This window comes from Rhincodon typus, chromosome 10, assembly GCF_021869965.1.
Source record: "Rhincodon typus isolate 14 chromosome 10, sRhiTyp1.1, whole genome shotgun sequence".
In the NCBI taxonomy this organism is placed as follows: domain Eukaryota; kingdom Metazoa; phylum Chordata; class Chondrichthyes; order Orectolobiformes; family Rhincodontidae; genus Rhincodon; species Rhincodon typus.
Window position 1 is genome coordinate 42,411,846 of NC_063341.1, and position 7,451 is coordinate 42,419,296.

Sequence of the window (7,451 nt, forward strand, 5' to 3'; positions counted from 1 at the left end):
TGTGGTATATGTTGATTTCTTGTAACTCGAAACATCAGTGTTGTAGAGGAGGCATGCCTGCTTTTTACATAACGCCCTTTCGGTTTTGATTCACTGAAGACTACAAATTTCTTGCTAATCAAAAATGGAATGGGGTGGTTTAAAACTGGTAGGTGATTAAAAGATATGCTATTTGCCTCAGCATCAGTAACATGTTCTTTTGGTTTTAATACAGTATTTGAAAACATTTGGTCTTATGAGTAAAGGAATGCCTTTTGGTTTTTAAGCATATTTTATTTGAGATACATGAGCACGAAGGCTGTAGTGTTCATAAGCATTTATGGAGAGTTGAGTAGAAAAGAATTATTCTTTTTTTTTCTCCATTCACCACAATCTGTGGGCTTTATCATCAGCTACTTGTTTTGATGGGTGCAATATAAATAAGATTAGACTGAACAGCTGAAATGAAAGTGATAGCTAGAAAGAAAAGCCTGTGAAAGGTTGCCAGGGAAACAAGCTAAAGGAAGCTGAACAGAGAGCAGGTGGCAGTCATATGGGAATACCATGAAGCAAACGGTAGAACAGGCACTGTGATTGTCTCTTCCATTCTGTGAGAGTCACAACTTTAATTGTTTCAAAAGGTGTTAATTATATTCCAGACTGGAGACTAGCTCATTTGAAGCTATTATTAGACATCTGTGCCTTAAATGTGAATGGCATTTCATTGGATTTTCTTTCTATGTTGCTGAACTTGTCAAAGGGGACGATATTGTGAGAGTCAATAAGTAAAAAGAAAACTGGTCAAATAAAACCCATAAGAGTAAATTGTGAGTACTACATTGCCAGTGGTTGTTACAGATATGACTAAAATTTTTCACTAGGCTACCCTGCTTATTTGAATCTGATGATGATATTATTGCTTAGCCCATTTTTTTAACGTTATAATACTTTAGCAAAGAGGAACTCATTAATTGTTCAATTAAGATTAAAACTGTGATGCGTTCGATGTGAGGAATTGGAGAAGGCAAAGATATCCAACTACTACTAAAGCAGGATGAAGGTGCTAACTCTTTATAGAATATTGTTTGTCAAATGAGTTGCTCTTATTAGTTTGTTAAATTAGTGTGTATATATATTTTAAAACGATTTCAGTATTCTAAAGGAAGATGGGCTGTGCATTATACTGGTTATTACCAGTCTCTGAATTTCATAAGGCCTAAAGATTAAAATCAGTTGTTTAACATGGTTTCTATCTGTGCAGGACACCACCCCAAAATAGACAAGTACAATTTTTTTTATTTCTTTGTTCCTGCTTTGACACATATGGCAAGATTAACTATACGCCTGTATAATAACATAATAAATATTTATTTCTATAAAATGCCCTTAACTCTGAACGCTGTTCATTTCATAGTGAAGGCAACTTCAGATTTAAAAATGATTTGAGGCTAATTCATTTCTAATTAAATCATCCTAAATAAATAAATAATCCTTAAATCAGGTGAAATATGTTTTAAAATAATTTCAAAAACACTTGGAATTGGTATTAATATTATTTTTAAAAATTGCTGAGTTTAGTATTCATCAAAATTTAATTGTGGTCTTTTAAAGATACTATTCAAAGCAAATTAAGTTTTAGTTTAATGTTTTACCATTAATTAATTTATTACATTGACAACTTAAAATTAATCCGCAATAGGTAAGGAAATTTTGCCAGATTTATAGGTTTGTTGGCAAATTTAATGTGATTGTAAAAATATAACTGGGATATTTGCAATCGTATGACAGTATTAATACTGTTGTGAAAGGAAATTAGAGGAAGTAGATCTTTGGCTGGAAGAAACTGGTAGTTAATGTTAAAATGCTATAAAAATGTATAATTTATTTCCAATGAACTTGTTTGTTGTCACTTGTAAGAAAATAAGTAATCTAATAATCATTTTATAATATATGTGGTGCAATCTGCAAGACATTCAAAAGCAAATTGAACAATTACAGCCCCTTTCTTATAAACACAGACCAGCCTTTTTCTTACAGTTCTAGGTTTTGCTGAACTTTACTATTTGAACTTTACTATAGATTAAATTCAATTAGATTGTTGAACTATATTACTGCTCTTTTTTTAAATCAGTAATGTATGCTTTATGCAGTAATGTAAAGAAGTATTTTGCAAATTGTGATAATTTTGGAACACAGTAGGGATTAATTGTGTTACAATACTGTTGTGAATTCGGATTTTTTGTTAAGCAACAAATTGTAATCATTTTTGAATTTTCTTTTACAATGCCTGTGCATAATCCAATGATGTTTGGCTTTATTCATTTAATTTGTTTCCTCTGATGGAACTCGTACCAACTTGATGCAATTTTTACTGTGACTGTTACTGTGGTAAATCACACCATGCTGAATTTAATTTTGATGGCTGTATTGTAACTCTAGAAAAAGAATTAAATTAGAAATACAGATTTGATGTATTTCTGACCTCTGTAAACATGGTTTTTGACTACTTTAATTATCTAACGTTTCTTTTTCTTGACCAAACATGATGTTGTACACCAACTAACATCCCTTTTGAGGTAACTGATGTGGTAGAAAATATGTTCGTCAAAGTTCTGCACAAACATATTGAAATGACACACTATTCTATAAATTGTTACCCAAGTTGTTGTTTTTATTTATATTTATAGTTTCACCAAATCTAAGATATTCTTCATTAAATGCATACAATGACAATTCTTTGTCATCTAATTTCCTGTACCTCGAGGAAAAGGAGCAATTTTAACTACGAATTTTTAACCGAATCATCCATAGCAAGTTTTCTTATTTTTCCTCCCCTCCCACCTTTTATCCACTGCAGAACTCTCATTGTCTGTGCAATATAATTATGCCTTTTTGTCATTCTTTCTAAAAAGAAAGATTGCTGTTTCATCATACATTAACAGTTCCTAATTAAGCTAATTTGAGTATTTAAGTTTAAACAACTTTTCAGTAACTCAAAATATGATATACAGCAAATGATAATTAAAGCTATCAAAGATTTAGCATAGTTCTATAGTTGAGAATTTTTGTTTTCAAGAAATCCTTGTTGTGAATGCTGTGAACAGTAGTGTACGTTATGTAAACAGATGAACCACTTGAAAATGGGAGATAAGAGCAGATTGCATAAAACAGCATTACCTTGCTAGTTCATTATTGTAATACTTTGGAATTTTTTTTTTTACGTAAAATGGGGAGAAAGTGTATAGAGTGTATGGAACACTCAGGAAAATTTTATTTTCAATTGTAAGTCTTCAAAGTATACATCTTATTTGATAATTTAAAATGACTTTTGAGTTGAGGAGAAAGCCATAGACTTTGGCAGTTCAGTGAACCATACCTGCTTCATCAATAATCAGATTAAAAAGCATTAGTGTGCTTGTGATCAGCTAAATTGAGATAGTTTTGCAGCTTGTGCTTCTGATGGCAGTCCACAGCTGCATAAAACATTAATAACATAAAACATGTTAATTGCATCTTGGTCTGAGTTTCATGGTGAAAATGTTGAGTTAATTTGTGATTATGAGAGAACTGATATTTCAGTGAGTCTAAATGAGAATTGTGATTTTGGATGAGATTTTCGCATGTAGGCTAAAAAGGAAACTGCGGGTTGTTTTTGGCAAATTCGACATGTTTGGATTACTGTTATAATGTGTTGTATGACAAAATTACTTAGCATGTCTTGTGGAGTCCTGTTCAATTGCTGATATATAAAGAATTTAATTGCCATTTGTAGTCTGTTTATCCAAATGTAAAATATTAGTTATGAACTTAAAAGATTTGCCCGTGACAATCGACAAACATACATGCTGCAAAATTTCATTTATTGCATGTAGCTAAAGAAAAGAAACAAGCAAAATTACATGAAGAAAACTGTAATGAAAATATTTCACGAGATGAGATTGATTATGATCACTGAGATTTAAAGAAACTTTTTATTTTGACTTGTTTATTTTCGTGATCTTTGATAATATGTCATTTGTTATATTATTACATTAATGTACCACCATGTAATAATCTTAAACTCTAATCTCTAATAAAGAGCAGAGGTGTGATTTTAGCCAGTACTGCAATGAGTTTTGCATTCCTAAAAGTTTACAAGATGGTAATACTTTAAAAAAATTATTCATAGCGAAATACTCAAAAGGAATTCTAGATTATCTACCCATAGTAAAGCCCATAGCTCTTGTTTTGTACAATGGTTGGCATAAATGGTGGAGGTGGGTACAATTACAACATTTAAAAAAGGCATCTGGATAGGTATATGAATAGGAAGGGATAAGAGGGATATGGGCCAAATGCTACCAAAGGGACGAGATCAGATTGGGATGTCAAGTCAACACAACTGAGTTGGACTGAAGGGTCTGTTTCTGTGCTGTACGACTCAATCTGAAGTCATCCGTTTTACACCATCTCCTAGCGTTACAATTATTCCAGTGATCTCAGAAAATATGACCATCTTGTATGGAAATGTGAAGGTCTACAGCTCATAATAAGGCACATTCCGTCTACTATGTTCATGTTTGCTCCTTGCTAGAACAATTTAGATCTTAACCTATTATCTTCTTTCCATAATCTTATTGCTTACTTTTGAAAAAAATTTGAAACAAAGATGCAATGCTGTCAAACCTTAACCACACTCTGTGGCAGAGCAGTTGTTGTTCCTACAATCCTCTGAGTGATGAAATTTTTCCTGACTCTCTAACTTTCTAAGATACAGTTTTATAATTCATGGCCTAGGATCAATATGTATACTTTTGCCTTGCCAGTGCTGCTCACTTGTGAGTATTTAATTCCCAACCCTGTAGAGTCATAGAGTTATACAGTATGGAACAGACCCTTCAGTCCAACTTGTCTACACTGACCAGATATCCTAAGCACATCTTGCCCCATTTGCCAGCATTTGACCCAAATCCCTCTAAACTCTTGCTATTCATGTACCCATATTATGTATCCATATTTTAAATGTTGTAATTGTACCCACCTCCGCGACTACTTCTGGCAACTTGTTCCATATACGCACCACCGTCCACTTGAAAAAGTTGCCTTTCCTTCCGTTTTAATGCTTTCCCCTCTTATCTTAAACCTATGCCCTCTAGTTTAGTTCTTAAGACACTTAGATTCAACCACTGTTCTGGAACTGGATACATATGTGGCCAAAAATGAGACTAGGAGGGTTCATTTCCTGAAAGTCATTAGTCAGTAGCTTCCCAACTAGAGGAAATACTCTATTGTTAATCAACTGATCAAGACCTTAATATAATTTGCTTTTAAACTATAAACTTTATCTTCAGTCTGTTCCTCAAATCTCTTCTCATAGCTGTAGTTTCCCATCTGATACATTTGTCTGGTGAATCTTAAGTTTATCTAAGTGACTCTAGGATGGAATCTTATGCGGACCTGACCAATGTGAGTTATGGTGAAATTCATGACGGAAACATGTGGGAGCAACTCGCTGCGTCCTTTGTATATTTGCTAGGTGGCGAAGTGAGTTTCTCACCTAAGTAATGACAAGTTGCCAATTAAGTGGAATTATAGCTTGTGGAACATCTTATTAATCTTGCAGCTCACCTCATTAATATTCAGTTTCCTATTTTGCCAAATATGTTGAACAAGCTCAAATTTGAAAATTCTTGACATGAAAGTCAGAGCTGATAACTAGCAATTTCATCTCATTACTTGCTCGGGGCCGGTGTTGGACATTGAGCACTAATATCGCAGACATGATATATGGGCACCATTCACATGCACCCATGCCTGTAGACATTGGCACCTGACATCTATATTTCAATACTACGCCTTAGGCTGCATCAATAACTAGCATTGTAATGCTGCAGCAAGGACAGTTTGTACTTAAGGACATGCACCCAACTCAGACTGGACCAGGCTGAATCTCCAGCCTCTTTGCTTGTTATCATAGTACTCACTCACTCGAAGCCTACCATCGCCTTGCCGTTGTGCCATTTGTCATCTTAGACAGAGATACCAAGCTCACAGTTCTGCAATATTGCCATGCCATTTAACACAGACATAAAAACCAGGAAGTTTGCCATGTCCTCAGTCAAGTTAAAGGAGAAAATGATCTTCAGTTAGGGGTTCCCAGCACAGTAAATCAAGGGCAGCCTCCGTTATCAGTCCAAGGTAATGGACACAGTCATTCAGCAGCTTTGCACAATTAAAGACAGAATGCTCTCCAAATAAGAGATGGAGAGTCATATGTCAGGCAGCCCACTACCAACCTTGACTCTTTCTGCCCTATTGTGGGCTATTTTCATCTGGAATGAAAGAGAGAGACAGATATTGAGAGTGCTGAAGGTGGGTGGCACAGCTGTTACTTTTGGTGCAGGTGATGGTGTCCCAAGCAAATGAATAGGCAGCACAGAGGGCATGCAAGGTTCATGGTGTCAGGGATTGGTGACAGCAAGTGAAGGAAGATGTTTCAGGCAGTAGTGAGAGTGGTAGAAAATGAGCCTTAGTGGGAGGTTGGTGCAGTAGCAAATAAAGGATGAGCCTGAGGTAAAAGGTGAGAAAATGGTGGTACTTATGCTGGCAGAGTGCAGAACTCAAGATTCATACCAGACTCAAAATAATAACTGTTTCTCACTTCACAAATACTGTCAGACCTGCTGAGTTTCTCCATCATTCTGTGTTTCAGATTTCCAGCATACTCAGTACTTTGCTTTTACTCAGTCTTCATACATTGCTGCGCATTTCTCCAGAAGGCTGAAACTGCACTGACCTAACTGGCAGCCTCTGACCTGATCTGGTGTAGTGCCTCTTCTGCTGATCCTGGTGGACATCTTGCTTGAATGCAACCTCATCCAGTCCCTGCCCACAGAAGGAGGCACCAAATTTCCTTTATCCAGTATTTCTGGGACAAATGTCAGGAACTGTACAGTGTACATTAATACTGACAGAGCTTTTCTGGGAGCAATTTTTAAAAATTGTGCCAACAGTTCAAGGATTGTTTGGCAGTGCAAAGTTGTTCTAGAAATGGCACGTGATATGGTGGGATGAGAATTGAATGAGATGGATCCTGTGGGGCAGGGTAGGTAGTCAGTGAGGCAAGTCAGTAAGATACAGTGAGAAAACTTGCCAGGCTATACGACAATAAATCCTCCAAAAACCTGACACAACTTGCATTTAGGCAAAAATAGTGAGATTCAGCTATAGTCTTTTTATTCTCCTGATTTACTTTTATAAAGGGACATATAAAAACTGCATACAGTACTTGAACTTTGACTTAACAATGTTTTTTTGCAAAGTGACAATTTTTAGCTCAGAAATTTTATCTTTATTTGTGAAACCAAGAATGCTGTTGACTTTTAATACTTCACCTTCCTGTATTCTCACTCTTGCTAGGAGTTTTTACTGGAAATTACTTCAGGAGTTCTAAAATATTTAGTATAATTTCAGCAGATGATCAACAGAAATCC

At 35.2% G+C, this 7,451-nt stretch overlaps 1 protein-coding gene across 4 annotated transcripts in view; it reads left to right on the forward strand.

The window, feature by feature from the left end:
• Nucleotides 1-7,451, forward strand: part of elavl4 (ELAV like neuron-specific RNA binding protein 4) — a 140,571-nt gene that overhangs the window by 30,069 nt on the left and 103,051 nt on the right. The window lies entirely within an intron of this gene.